The sequence below is a fragment of the Diabrotica undecimpunctata genome, chromosome 4 (assembly GCF_040954645.1).
Source record: "Diabrotica undecimpunctata isolate CICGRU chromosome 4, icDiaUnde3, whole genome shotgun sequence".
Classification (NCBI taxonomy): Eukaryota; Metazoa; Arthropoda; class Insecta; order Coleoptera; family Chrysomelidae; genus Diabrotica; species Diabrotica undecimpunctata.
This window is the reverse complement of record NC_092806.1, coordinates 109770165-109790252: the sequence shown is the minus strand read 5'-3', so window position 1 is coordinate 109790252 and position 20088 is coordinate 109770165. Positions and strand designations below refer to the sequence as shown.

Below are 20088 nucleotides of genomic sequence, written 5' to 3'. Positions count from 1 at the left end.
CACCCATTCTTCGTCAAGAAACTCCCGTACGTATTCAGTTAGTGAACGAAACTTAGGGGTGCCTTGCGCTGCCTAAATTGATAATGAAGATTTGTTGCCGGTTCTTAGTTGGGAGCGGTAATAAACCAGAAGAAAATGAGCGGATTGCCCCAGATCACTCTCATCCTGTCTCAGTTTCTTTCTCTGGATTTTCTCTTCATAATTTTTGTTACTTGGTCTATAAGAAATTCAAAGTTCTCTCTGCTGTCCATAGGGACACGTATAAAGTTGTCAGAGGATATCTCTCCTAGCTTTATTAGTATTATATGTTGTTCCGACGCAAACACCTTGTGCCTGAAAATACAATGCTCCACATCGTCTTCTACGTTACATATGACACAACTATCACCGCTGGTTTTCGTATACGATACGTGTAGACCTAAAAGATCCATATCCAGTCAGGAACTGCATAAAATAAAAATTTACTCGCTGGAACTTATTGTTCTCTAATGGTGGCTCTGACCTGAGGTAGGTGGCCGTCTCGAGAGGTATAGAGGGTCTGCCGTTCTTTCAGTAAGACGTGAATGGGGAGCGTACTCACTGTCACCACCTGTAGGGCCATCGTTGAAGTAGTCCTGTACGCACTTGTCACTTTTAATAGGGGCTTCGCTATCATGTCTCTGTACTTTTTGTAATTTAGTACATCTGCCCAAATGGGGGTTCCATGTAGCAGGGTCGACTGTACCACTTGCAGGTACATTCTTCGTTTTTGGCTGCTTTGACCACCTATATCCCGCATAATCCTTTGTAGGGCTGCCGTTCTTTCTTCCGCCCTCTGGACTACATTTGTCAGATGTTTCGTGAACCTTAGGCCTGTGTTGATGTATATGCCTAGGTATGAATGGCAACGTAAGCTCTCAATTGGGATTTATGACTGAGACAATGTCTCTGTATGGTATGGATGGCAACCGAGCTGTGGATGCTTACCGGTCGTCATAAGAAGAAAAAAAAAATGGATAAACCACATGCCCAGAAAGGAGACCACTTAACACATGGAGGAGATCTATATGGAAAAAGCTGGAGATAGGACAAAACATGGAATGAGATGCAGGGATAAGCAAAACAAAAAAAAAAAATTAGGGGCATATAGAAAGTGAAGTCAAGACATAAAACGGGTTGAGCCATATCTAGGTTGCCATCTCAATGGAAACTACTATAAAATACAAGAGGCTCGTATTAGGATCGAACAGGCCAGAGCATTCTTTATTACAGTAAAACTAGTTTTTTGTAACCACTAACTTGAAACTACTTTGAAAATTTGAGCGCGTTTATTATTATTGTGACTATTGTGTAAGTCATATTATTTAGTATGAATTAAGTCACTTTTTATTTTTTGTTTCTTCTCCCATTCAAGTATCATTCAATAAAACCAGATCAGTTAGATCTGGTTTAATTAAATAATATATTATCGAATGAGTTCGGGTAATTCTGATTACCAGCTTCTTTGTCAGTTCTTCGGGAATTTTTGCAATATTGGATTTTAGGAGAGATTTTTATCATATGTGACCTACAGTAGCTAATCTACCTTCTCTTGATTGCTTTCATTATTTATCAATTATTTCATCGTAACGAGATTTAATTGCAATCAGAAATTAATGGTATTTTTTTACGTCGGTGAAAGCGACAGGTATTTTCCGCTATTCACAAGCTTTGGAGAAAAAAGTAAGTCCACGGTCTTTGAAGAGCATGGTTCGAATAAATGGAGCACACAATAAGTTGTGTGCCAGTTTATCGAAAAAACACTTCAACTATATTTATGACTATCTTCTATTCTAGGTTTTTTCCAACTCATGGCCTATTTTTGCTAAAACTAATTTTCTGACGTTATAATTTCTCAAACAATTTGTTACAAATCAGTTAACATGTGCCATATGCCCCCTTAGTTTGCCCTTTCGGTAGAGTATCTCTTGGTCACCAGGTCAAGCAACGGTCGATTTCCATCTTCTCAACAAGATGATCTCAAGGCTACTGATTTTTTAGTTCGTTTTGGCGTACTGGAGTTTTTGGCGTACAAGTCCATCTTACGCAAAAATTCTTCACTGCGATATACAAAACTTTTGTTTTTAATGTGATGTGATGAAATGTTTATGTACGGTTAAAGGCATAAATTATTTTTATAAAGATCTACTGATCATTTTTTATGAATAAAAAAGTTTGTTTACTTCTATATCATCTGAAAACAACCGAAAAAATCTAGAACTTGTAGATCGTAACATTAAAAATGACATTCAAAAATTAATAACAATATATTCATGGCTGAAAAACATTGGGGATGGTAGTCCGGTAAAATAAGGATGCAACCTCGGAATGAAAGATAATAAGCTGAAAATTTGCATACGTCTTTATTTTGATGGTATAAAACTTACCTCAAAAGTCTCATATAATCACGTCTCCGCGACTTAAGATATTTAAGGTCAAAGGTCACGAAAATGAGTTTTATGCAAATATCTCGTTTCCCTTACACTTTATGACATTTAAGGTGGTAAGAAAAATTATAGAATGAAAAATTCTCTTTAATTTTTGTCTGAAGTACTTTTATGTACCTTCAACCCTCCTTAAGATAGAACGCAAAGAGTGGGGAACCGCTTACCTGTGTATACGGTAAAGCGAAGTCAGCCAGTAGGATTTAATAAATAATAAGTTATATAGTTTTTTTTTATTTTTATTATTTATTATTTAATAAACTATATTTATAGATATTAATTATAAAATATATATTTTTTTATAATATTTATTTTATTTTTAACAAACACAATATTAAATGAAATATTTCAAATGAACTTTAATGATATTTTTAATAGCTGTATATACGATAAATTAAGATCAAGTGCAGAATTCAACAATAATCATTTTTATATTTAATTAAATACTGAAAAAATCATATTTATTATTTTTTTAAATTATATATTTATTTATTAATCCAATAATCGATTTATTAAAGTTACAAATATAATATATATTCTTTTATTATGTATGGTTAATATTTTTGTATTAATTTTCTTCTTCATCGTCTTCTTTTTCTTCTTCTTCTCCTTCTTCTTCTTCTTATTCATATTCACTTTCTTCATTGAAATCATCTGAAGTTGATGAAGCGTTTAGACATGATTGTCCATTACACTGCCCACAAATTAAAGTACATTGCAATCCTGATATCCTGCATCCGCAATTAGAGCCACAACCTTTCTTGCAATTGCAAAATATTGTATTCAGCAGTTCTTCTGGTGCTGGCGGTAATAATGTTGTTATTGGTTCCAGAAATTCATTTTGCATTACCCAGCCGACTTCTTGGGGTTCTAAATCATTTCCCAACCAAATTTGGGTCTGATAATAGACACGAATGATATGCTGACGAGCTGCTGCACTTGAAGGTGGAAGACTTGATAACTGCACTGGTTTGTTGAGTCTTGTTGATTTGATGAACTGGGTGTATCGAAAAGAGTCTATATCGTCTTCTGATGTTGGAGCATTATACGCTGCAGAGAAAATACGTACTCCATTTTCAAATAATTCTTGTACAGAGCAGTTTTTTTGTTGAAATAGTTGAGGTGACTGATGAAAATGGTGATTTTTTTCGAACATTTTAATAAACGATATTTTACCTTTCCTATAAATCGCAGAAGTCATATCACATCCACTAAACGCGTGTAAAAATAAGATGTGTTTCTTAGAATGAGGATATTTATCAAAACTTTTCGATGAATATAATTTTGTCTCCGCATTACCCTTACCAATTTAAAAAAAAAAAAATTCTTGTTGATGTGATTGAGCTCTTCCTATCAAGATAACTAGCAAATCAGTATCTTCTCCTACAATGACGGAAGTTTTTCCTACATGTTCAGACTCTGCAATAGCTGTTTCTACAATGAGAAAATCAGCATCATATGTGGCTTGTTTTGTAGTGATATTAACAGGTTTTAATTTGTCGATAAGCATGTCTATAAAGATTTTTTTATTAGATGTGTTCGATAAAAATTGTTCTTGGCTGATATGCACATTAATTGTTTTATCAAAACGGAGTTCGTAAGATTGTGAAATACCGGCAGTTCTTCTTAGTTGTTCCATTGCTTTATTGTTCTTAGTGTAGTCTGAGTAACCATCAAATACAACAACGATACTTGAGCCATAATGTGTTTGTAAATATCTGACGTATTTATGTAAAATATTACAGAAAGTATCATCTTTATTCCATACTACGCGGTGCAAAAAATCCACCATCGATAATATATGTTGTAGTATTTAAATAATTTATATGACCGTCATTTCTTTCAATACTTGCAGTTTTTAATGTTTGTAAGCCACGCACAACACTCACAGAGACACCTTCTGATATTAACTTGTTACAAATAAAACACAAATCAGCCATTGCAATTAAAAATATTCACTCAAAATTATACGTCTGTCGATGCTAAGATGTCGTTTTCAACTGAACAATAAAATAAATTTTTTTCGGTAAAGAAATACTAACGCAGAGAAATAGCTTTACCCTACCATTCCCATCATCAAGTGAAATATCCCTCCACCGCTATTGTGCGTATATACATAGAAGTCCCAAACTCATTCGCCACGGTGTGTAGAAAGTCATATTAAAAAAAAACCGGTTAGGTCATATATAACAAAGGAGCATCTGCTACAGCTTCGCAGAAACAGCAACCGCCGTACAAGAGATTTGTATTTCGAGATATAATATTCGTAGTAATATGGACGAAAAGTATTTTATTTAATATTGTATGTTTGTTAAAAATAAAATAAATATTATATCAAAAATATATATTTCATAATTAATATCTATAAATATAGTTTATTAAATAATAAATAATAAAAATTTAATGATAATAATAGTATTTTAAGTGAATAATTAACTATATAACTTATTATTTATTGAATCCTACTGGCTGACTTCGCGTTATCGTATACACAGGTAAGCGGTCCCCCACTCTTTGCGCTCTATCTTAAGAAGGGTTGAAGGTACATAAAAGTACTTGAGACAAAAATTGAAGAGAATTTTCCATTCTACAATTTTTTTACCACCTTAAATGTAATAAAGTGTAAGGGAAACGAGATATTTGCAGAAAACTCATTTTCGTGACCTTTGACCTTTAATATCTTTAGTCGCGGACACGTGATTATATGAGACTTTTGAGGTAAGTTTTATACCATCAAAATAAACACGTATGCAAATTTTCAGCTTATTATCTTTCATTCCGAGGTTTGCCCCCTTTTTTGCCTTATTTTACTGGAATATGGGACGAATATGAGTACAGCAGCGTTACTCCAAGCTACCCACAATAAACACCTGGACGCCACCATTTTTACCAACTTTTTGTTATTATTTATTATTAAATTAAAGACAGTACTCGAACAGCAACAATATTCATTATTTTTGTCGTACAGTTTATTTGAAATTATAAATACCAACAAATAAGTGAATTGGTTTATCAAAAATTTTTGCAATTCTGATAATCTTCTGTAATTAGTAAAGTAGATTTTATAACGATTTCCCACCTCTATTAATTTGTTAGTAGGTAAGTACTTTAATTCGATGAATAGCTTTCGACTTCTGGTGCACATTGCTTTTTTCTACACGTAATTTGTATAGATATACACATTCGGTAAATCATTTATTACATAATAGCATTAACAAAGAGTTAAGTAGTATACCAGTATTTGTATATTGTTTGTATAAAACGATGGGTTAATGCACCATGAACAAGTATTTACAATTCACAAGAATGTTAAGGTACATTCCAATATTAAACATTTAGGTATGGTTTACTGGTTTAAAAATTATTAAGAAGATAGTTACACATATAGTTTATTGTGTATTTTGATTTTTGATAGGCGTATTTCATATAATCCTGACCTTTATATAAGAAGCCTTTCATATTTTTTATTTAAAATGTTAACAGCATTGTTATTTTGTAACCAATAAGTCTTGAAACTATTGAAACAATAACATAGAATAAAAATTGTAAATATAATTTACAAATTTTGTGGTAATAGCTAAAATATGGAATATGTATCGTATAAGAATTAGTTTATTGATTCTAAAGAAAGACAAAATAAAAAATAAAAGAATCAAATTTATTTTCCGGCCTATATTGCCTAGGAGGCGATCGTTATTAGTCAAGAAATTAAAAGTTCCGACCTATACTTATAAAAATGGATTGTTCTGTGTCCTAGATTCTAAACACATTATATTATATCAGTTACGGTCATATTTTACGGTCATAAATTATTCTATTACTAACTGATAAAACTTAAACTATAGAGAAAACTTAAAATATTGGAATAATAAGAAAAATACACTTAATAAATCGTATCTCGATTTGCAATCTTTTATTACTATTAGCATGCCGAATAATCTATATCTACTTCCCTCGAACTCCACGGCTAATTCTAACATAACTTCTAACTAATTTTTTAACGGTTTTTAATCCCCTTATCACCCAAAAATGCAAGTAATAATTATAAAACTATCTGTTACATAAAGTTATCTTATTTACAAATATAATCAATGTTGCTTTAGTTACATGCTTAAGGCGATAATCTTTAATATTCATCTTCATCTCCCACACCTTCCACTTCGTTTGGTGGCGCAAATCCGCCTTCCGCAGCATAAATAATGTGCAATATTTTTTAAATAATAGAATTTTTTCTTCACACTCTTGACAAACAACTTCAAGGTCACGAAGTTTATTAAAATAAAAGTCCCTCTTTCTTTTAAGTTCATCAACGTTCAACTTGAATTCGGCGACTTGGTTCGCTAGCTTATCAATTTTACCTGTATCGCCAGCTTGAGGTCTGTTAGAAATTGATTTCGCAGTAATTGGCTTGACAGCATTGACTTTGGGTACGGCCCTAATGGCAGACCTCGGCTTAGTCGACGAAGTCTGTTGTTGCAGCGTAACCTCTTAATCCATTGTAATATCTCAAAGTTGTCTTGAAATCTGCCCTTCACCACTCTATCTATGGGAACGATCTTATCTACTTACATTTTCATTTTCTTAAAGCTAGTTTGAAAAATCTTGAAATTTTTATACGCTCACGTTCTAGATTGGATCTAAATTTAACTCTCCTTTAATTCGACAGATCCAAGAAAAAGAATGTCCATAAACTGGCAATATCCTGCCCTTATAGATTTTTTTTTCAATTTTTGCAAAACTACTGAAACATTCGTTCACACATGCTCTAAAGTAACGTTCGCGGAATAAACATTTACCACTAGGTTTTTTAAATAAATTTCAATTGTTTATACAGATTGGTGGAGAAAAAATGACGCAAGGAGAATATAGCTCCCCTAGAGGTCAATCTTTGGTTCTTATTCAGTTGGTCAAGAATAACACTTTGATTGTATGAGCAAACTAGTAAACTTCAGAAGAGAAAGTTGGGAAATATTACCAAAGTGCAATATTTATTTATTGTTATGCCCAACGTAGAAAATTGCAAAAATTTATTGAATATAAACAAGATTTGTCAATGCTTTTTCAGGCAACTGTTGAAAATCAAAATCATAATAGGATGTTCGTTCACAGCCCCCAAACAAAAATTGCAGAAACCGAAAACAGGAAAGGAATTTAGATAGTTTTGAAACCGCATGGACAGATTTGTGTCAGAAAATGAATCACTGAGCAAAATAAGGCGTCTATATTTAATTAATGTCATAAAGCGTCCAATTAATATCATAAAACGTCCATAATGTAACCATTTTATTAACGTCCAATTTATTGTCTTTATTATTTAATTTATGTAGGTACATTTATTTACACCAACACTTATCACTAAATCTAAAATGCAACTACTTTAATTTATATTATTTATTTACAACTTTCGGGATTCGGGAATTTTCGGGAAGGTCACAGGTCGGTGACCGGCGGCTAACATAACAATAAAAGCAATTGAAAACGTCTGTCAAAAGAATAAGATGAAAGTCAGAATATATGGACAACTTACGGAACCTATCTTCTTCTTCTTCAAGTGCCATCTCCGCGGCGGAGGTCGGCAATCATCATAACTATTCGGACTTTTGAGACGGCTGCTCTGAAAAGTTCATTTGATGTACATCCGTACCACTCTCTCAGGTTGCGCAGCCATGACATTCTACGCCACCCTTTTCTTCTCTTTCCTCGGATCTGTCCCTGTATAATCAGTTGGAGCAAGGTGTATTTCTCTCCACGTGTAATATGTCCGAGATATTCTAATTTTCTTTTTTTTATTGTATTTAAAATTTCCATTTCTTTGTTCATCCTTCCCAGAACCTCTTTGTTTGTGACGTGTTCTGTCCATGATATTTTCAGAAGTCTTCTGTACACTCACAGCTGGAATTATTCCAATTTTTTCATTGATGTCGCATTCAAGGTCCAAGATTCCATTCCATAAAATAAAGTCCAACGGAACCTATACTTGCAATGTAATAAGATAGGGGGATTCACTAAACCCTATACGATTTAATCTAATCATGGGTGAAGTTATAAAGTGCGTCAATAAAGGAAGGGGATACATAATGGGGAACAATGGCATTACAATTCTCTGTTACGTAGACAATGCAATATTGGTAGCCCAAAATAAAGATAGGCTTCAAAGACTAGTTCACATATTTAATACAAGAGCAAAAGAATTTAACATGATGATTTTAACTCAGAAAACTAGAACAATAGAAATCAGTAAAGAACCAATAAGATGTAAACTGGAAATCGATAGAGTTAGCATTGAAGAATCAACGGAAATAAAGTACCTAGGGATTATACTATCCAGATATGAAGACGTTGAAAAACAAGAAGAGAAAGTGAGTCACTTATAGAGCAAGGAAGCTGGCCATACATAATTATACGAATTTACAAATAGTCTTTGGCTTAAAAAGACTTAAGAAGACCCAAACGAAAGATTATTCCTTCACTTCAACAGAATGGCCATTTACCAAAAAGTTTTTGGTTTCAACATGATGGTGTTCCTCCCCACTCTTATCTGTCAATTGTATTCAATTTTCTGAATGCGAATTTCCCAAATCGATGGATTGGACATCATTGAAGGATTCATAGAGTGGTCTGCTTGTTTTCTGGATCTTAATCCGTTAGATTCAGAATAGGCAAGGATAACCAGACCTGCGAATTTCAACGACGAATAACACTTGCTTGGGCGGCGTATGGTTCACTAAGAGACATCTTTAAGAGCAACATCCCGATAGCTATGGAACGGAAGACATTTGACCAATGCGTTCTTTCTATTATGACATACGGAGCAGAAACTCTCACGCTCACAAAAACAACAGCACTAAAAATGCGAGTGGAACAAAGGCGTGACAAAAAAAGACAAAATAATGAATCAAGGCTTAAGGAAAAGAACAGGTATCGCCAAGCTAAAATGGAATTGGGCAGGTCACATAGCGAGACTAAAAGACACAAGATGGACCAGAAAACTAATTGACTGGCGCCCACGAGAAGTCAAACGCAGCAGAGGACGACCACCAACACGCTGGATGGACGACATTAGACGAATATCCAAGAAATGGCAACAAGAAGCACAGAACCGTGAAGAGTGGCGAAAAATGGGAGAGACCTATGTCCAACAGTGGACAGAAGAGGTTGCATTATGATGATGATGATGAATCCGTTAGATTTTTATCTTTGGGGTTATCTAAAATCACGATTTACGTTTACATTAGGCGATCAACATGTTTGCAGGATTTGAAACAAAGAATTATTGACGAATGTAAACTAATTGTAGTCTCTTAGAAGTCTTGGAAAGAGTGACTCACGAATTTAATAATAGGTTGCATATTCTCAGGAGGTGAATAGCGAGCATTTTGGTCTTTAAACTTGAATTTTTTAGTTATTATTTTCATTGGTCCTTGTAAATAAATTTACCTATTCTTTAACTTGATATATATAAATTAGAAATAACAATAAAATCTGCATAAATAATGGATATTCCATTTAAATTAAATAAGTTGAGGGTATTTCCGTAGGAACGGCAAGTAGTGGTAGTATCAGATGCGTTAGGTGTCATTGTACTTACATGCAAAGTTTCATGAATAGCGTCTTTTTTATTTCAAATATATTTAATTGGTTCCATACTTTAACCCTACCCTGTGTATGTGTATTACGCCAATCAACTCAATAAATTATTTGAAATAATATTTTAATAGAGGTGTTATGAGTTTCCAATTAATCGAATAAATTATACGAGTAAATATAACTTTAAAAAAAATGCACATATGCTGCAATATCGTATGTGACCTTATCCTTAATAACAAGTATGAATTAAAAACTGTTATGCAGTTAATGATTGCTGTTCTAATATCGTTTCTAGATCATAACTATTACATATTACATCCTTTGTTAATTCATAAAATGCTTTGAAGGGTATATAATATGTGTAACTTACTTGATAAATACTGTAATTTATATAATTTCCTTCAATCAAACTACGTGGTCAGTGAATGTTACTTCTACTGTTACGTATATTACTAATCCTGACGTTGCACCAATAAACGCTTCTAAAATCTTTTTATATAACAAATCTACAAATCCTAAGCTCATTTGTTGTATTTTTTTTTGTAAAAATATTTTTACACCATAAAGTTTTTAGAAGAGTCCGATTTCTTTGACACGAATATTACTTAATAATATATTAAAGAGATCGCTTGATACTGCTTCTTATTATTCCCTGTTCTTTCAAAGCTTCTTCATGTTTAGGATCCCTCTCCATTACTTCAGATTGATCATCATCTACGAAAATTTCTTATGGATACGAATGCGTATACCCTTTTTCAAAGTAAAACACTTGCACGTCACGATTTATACAAAGTGACGTCACTTGTATTTAAAATTTCCAGAACATCAACCTTAGAGTTCAAATTTTCCTAACACAGCTATAATAAGAAACCCATACGGAACTGCCCGATCTTTTATAGGCGTCAACATGGTGTAATAATCAGAAAAATGTAATCATCATTATATTGGAAATTTTAGGATTATATTTATTAAATATCCAAAAACATTTGTTATTATTAATAATATAAATTTTATGAAATAACTCTTTGAATCTTAATATTCCACAAAATAATAATTTTAATTAAATATATTAGACAATTGTACGCAACTGATATGGGAATACTTCAAATTTTATTGACAGTTCAGCGTGTGGCAAAAGTGTATAAAGTGTTGCCACTTTTTTAGAGTAAGAATTTTGTTTATGTTTTGATTTTTTACACAATTTGATCAAAATATAATATATATTATTAAGTTATATTTATAAATACATATTAAATTTAGATTAATAGCTTTAAAAACTAATTATTGTTGTGTATTGTGATTGTACTATGCAAAACCAAATAAATAGTATGTAGAAAGCTGATAATCTTTCATATAAGATATATTATTTTGAACAAGAAATAATGGCGGGACGTTTTTACTATTAAAGTCCTAAAAGAGGTAAGTTTAAAATGTAGATTATATAATTTTGTATTAAAATGTTTTCTTATGTATTTTAGTGTGTTGCAGTAGTCTTAAAACTAAGTGTGTTTACTGTTAATATAATAGTTTGACAAAAGGTTGACATTTTAAAATTCCTTACTTAATATTGGCAACGCTGTGGGGTTCTGACGTCGTAAATCTTGAATGACGTGCAAGCAATTTTATATGAAAAATGCTATATCCATAATTGTCCAAGCACTTACTTTTATAACTACAACAATGCAACAATTATTCTTGGTTAAATACATAAAAATTAATAAATGTAGAGATAGATGATCTGAAGTTCAAGAGATGTAAATCCAATTCCACATAATGTCAATCATTTAATTTCAGAAAATAATAAATTATAAATTTTACATAAACAATTAAAAAATAAGATGTACTTAAAATATTACGATTTTTTCGTCCTAAAAATGCAGACTCAATTCTCAACGGACAAATATGCAGGGTTCAACACTCAAAAGAGTACACTCTGATGTGGAAGAAGATTATTGGATTTTGTGAAAATGCTGAAACAAGTCGATTTTTATTCCAAAAATATCTGTCATTTGTCAACATCTTCCTGTCAGTGCTGCAAACCTTCAATGTGAATTAGGGAATATATCATGTGTGGCACTTCATTAGACAGGTATTTCAGCCATCCATAATTTTTCTTTGCATATTAAGCTCGTTCTTGTCAAAAAGTATGTTTTTTGTTTAAAGTTTGTTAATGTATGTTTAAAGTTTTGTTAATGTTCATGACATTTTTTTTTCTTCACGTCAAAAACTATATTAAAAGACATTTGCAAAAAGTTTAGTTATTTGAACTTATTTTGGTAGTATTTACACAGCGATATTGAAAATAAGAAGTTTTTATATCCGTTTTAAACAGCCTAGTCTATCGCAGAAGGCGTTAAAATTATGTATCTGCATATTTTTTGAAAATGGAAAGTTGTTGATTTTCCGAAAGTTAACAGGCCGATTTTCTGTTATTCCACCGTTTTTACAACCCAATCTTCTTTATTTATCTTTTTTTTTTTCTTTTCTTTTCGATATTTATTCGATATTCTCATGCATCGTCGTTTTGTATGCTACAGAATCGCTTCAGAAAACTCCCGAATCTCAAAGAGACGTATGTTGCATTCATAAAAGATTTTATTACTTCTCAACATATGATGCCGGTTCCTGAATCCGATTTTAAATCGACTATTTCTTATAACTCCCCCACAGTTTTCAAAAAAAAAACAAATTTCCATTTCGCTTTTAAATCGACTATTACTCTTCTTATTACTCTCACGCAGTTTTCAAAAAACCAATTTTTATTTCGCTTCTTTTCTCCAAAATTCATACTAGCTTCGACGCCAATCTATGTGACGTTCGAGGTGTGTCGCTAATCGACGCATTTTATACTGGTCCTAAAAGGGCATCTCGTTCTTTACTTAATTTTCGATATGTTCGTTGTTGTTTCATTTGCGATATAAAGCAGACGTATACAGAAATTAAAGTAAATAAGGAATTTTGGAACTATGTCTTTTCTCTGGATATCGGATTTTTCTAAACCTCTCCAAGAGTTTTTACTACGTTCCGTTACTTACGGCACTTCTTCTTCATTTTATTTCGCTTAAAAAACTCTACAAGAGTATCTCCTTTATCTACTCACCTTCTGCAGCGAGGACTCGCTTAGCTTTTAAAGCTCGATGGTATTTCGCTAAACAAATCAACAACGTCAGCAACCATCTTCGTTTATTTTCAAGGCTTTGTCTCAGACATTTTGACATGTTGTTCGTTTGAAAAAGAGGAAAATTCCATTTTTACGGTACTCAGCCTAAAATAGAATCCTACGACTGACTTCTCTTCTTATTGTTCTCGTCCCTTTGACAAACCTTGTACAAAGCGGGCTATCCGTTCGTAAATCAGTCGTATTTTTTTATCCTTTTGTTTTTATCCTTTTTCCATGTCTTTTTGCTATTCAAACGTCTTCTACAACCGTTGTGGTAATTCAATGTATCCTGGGATGATGAAACATCTAAACAGATACAACTGACCTCTGTACTTATATGTGTTATATTTCTGGTGTTATTTCTATACAAGAACATCTATCGCAAGATCGGAGCTATTGGCAGCTATACTGCTGAGTGATCTAGTCACTTTTGTCATCGAGTCTCGTCCAATTTTCATGCTCATTTTGATTCGACAAGATTGGAGCTCTTGGCAGCCATATTACTGGCTAATCCAGTCATCTTTGTTAAAGGGTTCTCCTTCCGACCTTCTGATATTAGATCTGACTTGACGATTGCGCTCCCTTGATATATGTTTTCTACCCACAAATTGCACATTATATTAACACATGCAAGAACTAATACCGGCCCATCTATCCCAAGATCGAAGCTCTTGGCAGCTATACTGCTGATTGATCTAGTCACTTTTTTCAACGAGTCTCGTCCAATTTTCATGCTCGCTCTGACTCGACAAGATTGCTGGCTGATCTAGTCACATGTGTCAAAGCGTTCTCCTTCCGATCTTCCGATGTTTGGTCTGTTTCGGCGATTGCGCTCCCTTGAGCTAATTTTTCTACCCATAAATTAGCAATCGAATTAAACACATACAAGAACTGATACCACGCTCTACTCGGCATTATGTGCCTTCTAATCAAAACTCCTCTGATTGTGGTCGTCGTGTTTTATCACCGGCACAGTTATTACAATTTTCACCAAACTGGCATTTTCCTACCGTGGAACTTGTCGAAATATCATTACTCCCCGGCTGTCATCGAAGACTCTCTTCTGGAATGTGACACCATGCCGAGATTTCGACGCTGTTATTCTTCTTGTTTTTTCGCACCCCACGGAATTCCCCCCACGTATAGAAAAAGAGGTTAACGGTATTCTGTTTGACACAGTTTTTCTAGTTTAGTAGGTCGAAAAATTCTACTGATTCGACGCCATTCTTTTTATTCGATGGCATTGTATGCACTGTGTAACTTCAGATGGCATCCAACAATGTCCTGTGGTCAAAACATGACTTCTGCTTATTTGTCAATTCATATTTTATTCTTACTTAGTTCTTTATTAGTATATCGATCTTTTCATGTCTATTCTTTATACTTATACTTTCAGCTGTTCTTCAAAACATTCGTTTTTGGAGCAGGAGAATGGAAAAGTATGTAATATTTATTTTCATATTTTAATTTTTTTTACTTTCTTTTACTGTACTATAATATGATCTAATTTAATGGTATATTCTAACTTATTTGCTTTAAAATATATTGTTTCCTGTTATTCAGTAAAATCGCATTGTTAAACTGGCTAGCTCATTTATTCTGTTTTTAAGTTCAGAGAATTTGACTTTCTCTTTTGTTATTTTTGTGTCGCCAATACACACAAAATGTGTAAAGTATCATATTACTGTGACCATTGAGTTAGATGGTCGCTATTCAGAAGCGCCCTACAATAGGGTTGATTTATGGGTTAAAAACAAATTTTATTCATACAAATTAAAAATTCTGCACCAACTTTCTGATGATGACACCGACCGAAGAGTAGAATTCTGTGAAAATATTTCCAATCAAATTAACCAACAGCCAGATTACATAAAAACAATTCGTTTCAGTGACGAAAGTACTTTTTTCTCAATGGAAATGTTAACACACACACCATGTGAGGTATTAGAGTGACACAAATCTGAGATATAGCCCTTTTTGTAACTGCTTATTTGGGTTTCCTATTAGATGTGCGTGCGCACATACAAAATGACACATTTTTGAATTAACTTATTTTTTAATCAATAATTTGTACAATTACGAAATATAAAAATTTACAATTACAATTAGTTTATTGACATTAAAAAATAATTTTATTAAATATTTTGAAACAAATATTGTTTCTAAACAAAATTTAAAACCTACAGTATGGTGTAGATATGTAGATGATGTATTCTTAATAAGGCTTCATAGATCAGAGTTGTTGAACACATCCCTCAATGATATAAACGATAAAGTAGAGACAATAACATTTACTATGGAAAAGGAATATAATAATACACTACATTTCCTGGATGATTTAATCTCTAAGAACGATACTGGATATGAGACTTGGGTGTCTAGAACACCAACACACACCAACAGATATCTAAATTATAAATTAAATTACAACATTAATATTAAAAAGGGAATCATTAAATCCTTATATGATAGAGCCAAAATTACTTGTTCTAACGAAAATTCGTTCTTAGTGGAGAAACATTTGTTAACATCTGTTTCATTAAAAAATAATTATTTTTTATTGTTTATAAATAAGGCATTTTCAACAATTGACAGAATGGAATAGAACAACTTAGAACGAGATCATATAGCATATCCAAGGAATAATACGAGGAAAATAACAATACCATACATAAAAGGATTATCAGAAAAACTTAAAAAGAAAAAAAAAATAAATTCAACAACATTCAAAACAATAAAACCCATTGAGATCTATTTTATCTAAAACTAAACCTAACAATGAACAAGAAAGAACAAAGAATTGTATTTATAAAATACCTTGTGAATGCGATCATTTTTATTTATGCGAAACATCAAGACCATTTAATGTTAGAATAAGTGGACTTCAATCTTATATTAAAAATAGAGAATTTGATAGATCTCAAATATGTAAACACGCATGGGAAAATTAACATAGGGAACGATTCAAGTATAGTCCTAAAAGAAACAAATGGTAAGAAGATAAGAATGAAAGAAGCGGCCTTAATTATGCTAAATGAGACCAATTGTGTCACAAATTCCTTGTCAGAATGCAGTAGGATCTGGTTACCCATGTTAAAAGAGGAAGTTAATAAAAGGAAAATACCACTATTAGTTATTAAGTCAGTAACATATCAAGGATACATCGTTTATGTTTTTAAATAACATACATATACCATCAGAGTTTGGTGTTTATTGATAGTAAACTAAAAAACTGCCGAAATTACCAGAAGAATAAGGTTAGCGTGGGCAGGATTTGGAAAACTGAGTTAGATCTTGAAAAGCACTAAAATAGGAAACAATATTTGAAAACCAGAATTTACGATCAGTGTATCCTCCCTATACTCACGTATGGTTCACAGACGTGGACACTCACCAAGTCTAATATGGATAAAATGATAAAGGCACAAAGAGCGATGGAAAGATCAATGCTCGGGTTGAGACTTATAGACAAAAAACAAACAAATGGATTAAAAGCAAAACCAACGTAAAAGACACAGAAGAACATGCTGCCAAATTAAAATGGAGCTTTGAGCTTTGAAGGACACAATGCCCGACTGAAGGATAAAAGATGGAACCACGAAATAAAACAATGGAGACCATGGTTAGGAAGGAGAAGCAGAGGAAGACCACAAATGAAATGGGCTGATGATATTAAGAAGATCAGAGGACACAACTGGAAGCAAGTGGCGCAAAATAGAAAACACTTGATTAATTTGGGGGAGGCCTATGTCCAAAGTTGGATTACTTAAGGCTGAAGAGAGAGAAGATAGAAACTAAAAAATAGACCAAATACTTACCATGTCGGGATAGTATTATGAGGTTTTTTTCCTGGTTTTTTCTTTATGATTTACTATGGAATCACTAACAGGAGAATTTTACTGTCATCGTGGCATGTGGTTGTCTTTTTAAAGACGAATCACCTGCTACGATTTTTCTGACGGATATTCTCAAGTTAAAGTTGATTTCATGTAATCGAATGAACTATCTCACAATAAAGTCGCCCCAGGAGCGCAACTCCTAGTAATATTGGCAATATCATTTTAAAGTCGTCTACTTTAAAATGTATAATATATGTCTGAATTGTCAATATGAATGAGTCAGATAACATTAAATTATTAGAAGAATTTTTCATTAAGTAACAAAAAAAACCAAATTTGTTTAATTTGTTAATGTTTTGTATGTTGAATGATTTCCGAAGTGGAAATTAGCACGTCAATAAACTTATTTTAAACTTAAACTGTGGCTTATTCTCAAGTAAAATAGTAAATGCTTTAACATGCCACAAGAAAATTGCTTCAGAATAATATAAAAATTTACCAAAAAAAAATAAAATTTATAAAAAAGAACCTTAATTTAATAAGAATGAATTTGCATAGTAAATTAGAAATTATTTAAATTAAAATTTCTTTTTAACTTTCATTCTAGAATTTTTATATATTTATATTTAAAATTTTATAATATTACTTGTAAGGGTAAAAATTTGTGTTTTGTTCAAATATTTTTTTTATTTTATTTTTCCAAGTGCACTTTTCGAAATACAATCGACAATATCTTTGTTGAAAATAAATAAAAATCAATGAAAATGTTATTTTACCTTTTATACTTTTACTAATGTTCTTACATGGAATTAATTAATATTTAAATGGGAATAAGCCACAATTAAAGGTTAAAATACATTTATTGACGTTTCAATTTCCACTTCGGAAATCGTTCTCAAAAAAAAAAAAAAAAATTAATAATTTAGCATAGGTATACATTAAAAATGATTACTTTCTTCCCGACCTAGTCAGTTGGCTGGTTCTAATAGGACAAAATCGTCCTCCTTTCGAGCAGGAAAGATGTTCCATTCATGTTAAATCATATATAACATCGATCTAGTGTCATTATAATATTAAAACTAACCACGATTTTCATGTAATACAAAGGTTTTTACACCTAATTACGTAGATAGTTTCAACTATTTTAAATGTAAGTATATTCCACATGTTTTGTAATTCAACAATCAAAAATTTTATCTTATATTTTTGTCATTTTAAAGTGGAAATATAATTTCAGGTTTTTTACTGATGATGGTCTGACTGGACCGAAAACGTTTTGAAGATTTGTAATCCTTTTGGATAAATTTTAAATAATTTTTTTAATAAAATATACACAAGAAGTCCTTACTTCCATGTAAGAATTGTTCTGAAGCTATTTTCTTGTGGCATTTTAAATTAATTAATATTTAAATGGGAATAAGCCACAATTAAAGGTTAAAATACATTTATTGACGTTTCAATTTCCACTTCGGAAATCGTTCTCAAAAAAAAAAAATTGAAACGTCAATAAATGTATTTTAACCTTTAATTGTGGCTTATTCCCATTTAAATATTAATTAATTTAAAATGCCACAAGAAAATAGCTTCAGAACAATTCTTACATGGAAGTAAGGACTTCTTGTGTATATTTTATTAAAAAAATTATTTAAAATTTATCCAAAAGGATTACAAATCTTCAAAACGTTTTCGGTCCAGTCAGACCATCATCAGTAAAAAACCTGAAATTATATTTCCACTTTAAAATGACAAAAATATCAGATAAAATTTTTGATTGTTGAATTACAAAACATGTGGAATATACTTACATTTAAAATAGTTGAAACTATCTACGTAATTAGGTGTAAAAACCTTTGTATTACATGAAAATCGTGGTTAGTTTTAATATTATAATGACACTAGATCGATGTTATATATGATTTAACATGAATGGCACATCTTTCCTGCTCGAAAGGAGGACGATTTTGTCCTATTAGAACCAGCCAACTGACTAGGTCGGGAAGGAAGTAATCATTTTTAATGTATACCTATGCTAAATTATTAATAATATGTTCTGTAAATACTCTGTTCATATTTTTTTATTAAATTAAATTATTTTTAAATGAATTATTAATCTTAATTATTAATAATTCTTGTTATGATTCATTCGTAAATAAAGTTTTATGGGTAATTTTAAAAAAATCAGAAATAATTTTTTTATAAATCATTGAAAAGAGGGACCATGACTGGCAATTGCGACGTCGACATGTGGGGGGCCACGACTCTAACCGACGCTGTACGACGAAGGGGGGGGGGGTATTAAAAAGTCCAAATTTTTTACGACGTCGTTTATGGATGTTCCCTATAACGAAACAGTTTTTTTACTAAATACAATTTAATAAATTTTCATTTTATTTTTGCATCAACGTACAAAAATAAAATTTCAGAGGTTCTACCTTTTACTCAAACAAACCAATCAGCATTGTTTTTACAAAAAGAACCACACAGATACGATTATAATATAATGGCTCCAATTAAACAAAACGTTACAAAATGTTAAAGAGAGTAATGATACTTCGAGAATGATACTAATCAAAAGAATAAACAATACCGTATTTTGTTAAACTGTGCAATCTCTGTTTAATTTTGATGTAATCTGCATAAATAGTAATAGATAAACCTACATCCTACATGCTAAGTTTATTTCACGTATATTTCACGCAACGATAGAAGACATCTAGTGAATTGTCTGTTGAAAAATAACGAATATGATAAAAAAGAGTTTTACTTTCTCCTTAAAAGTATTTATTATTTAATAAATTCAACAAAAATATTCAACGCACTTTTGCTTCCCTCTTGTTTAACAGTTTATGACAATTTTTCAGTATTTGTTATTTTTTTAGTGTTTTTTAATGATTGATTTTGGGAGCCTTGGTCTGAAGTTATTTCTTTCTGGCGTTTTGGCAGCAACTGTTTCAATTTACATTTATTGCACCATGGTTTATGTACTTTACATGTATTTTACAGATGTTTTCTGTGTTGACAGTGTTCAGACATATAATCG

General features: G+C 31.8%; 1 protein-coding gene and 1 pseudogene across 1 annotated transcript in view; one reads left to right on the top strand and one right to left on the bottom strand.

The window, feature by feature from the left end:
- The window catches only part of LOC140439852 (alpha-N-acetylgalactosaminidase), a 212126-nt gene that overhangs the window by 96561 nt on the left and 95477 nt on the right, over positions 1–20088 (top strand). The gene's annotated exons all lie outside the window — the stretch shown is intronic.
- LOC140438026 (microtubule-associated protein RP/EB family member 1-like) lies at positions 6589–13267 on the bottom strand (annotated as a pseudogene).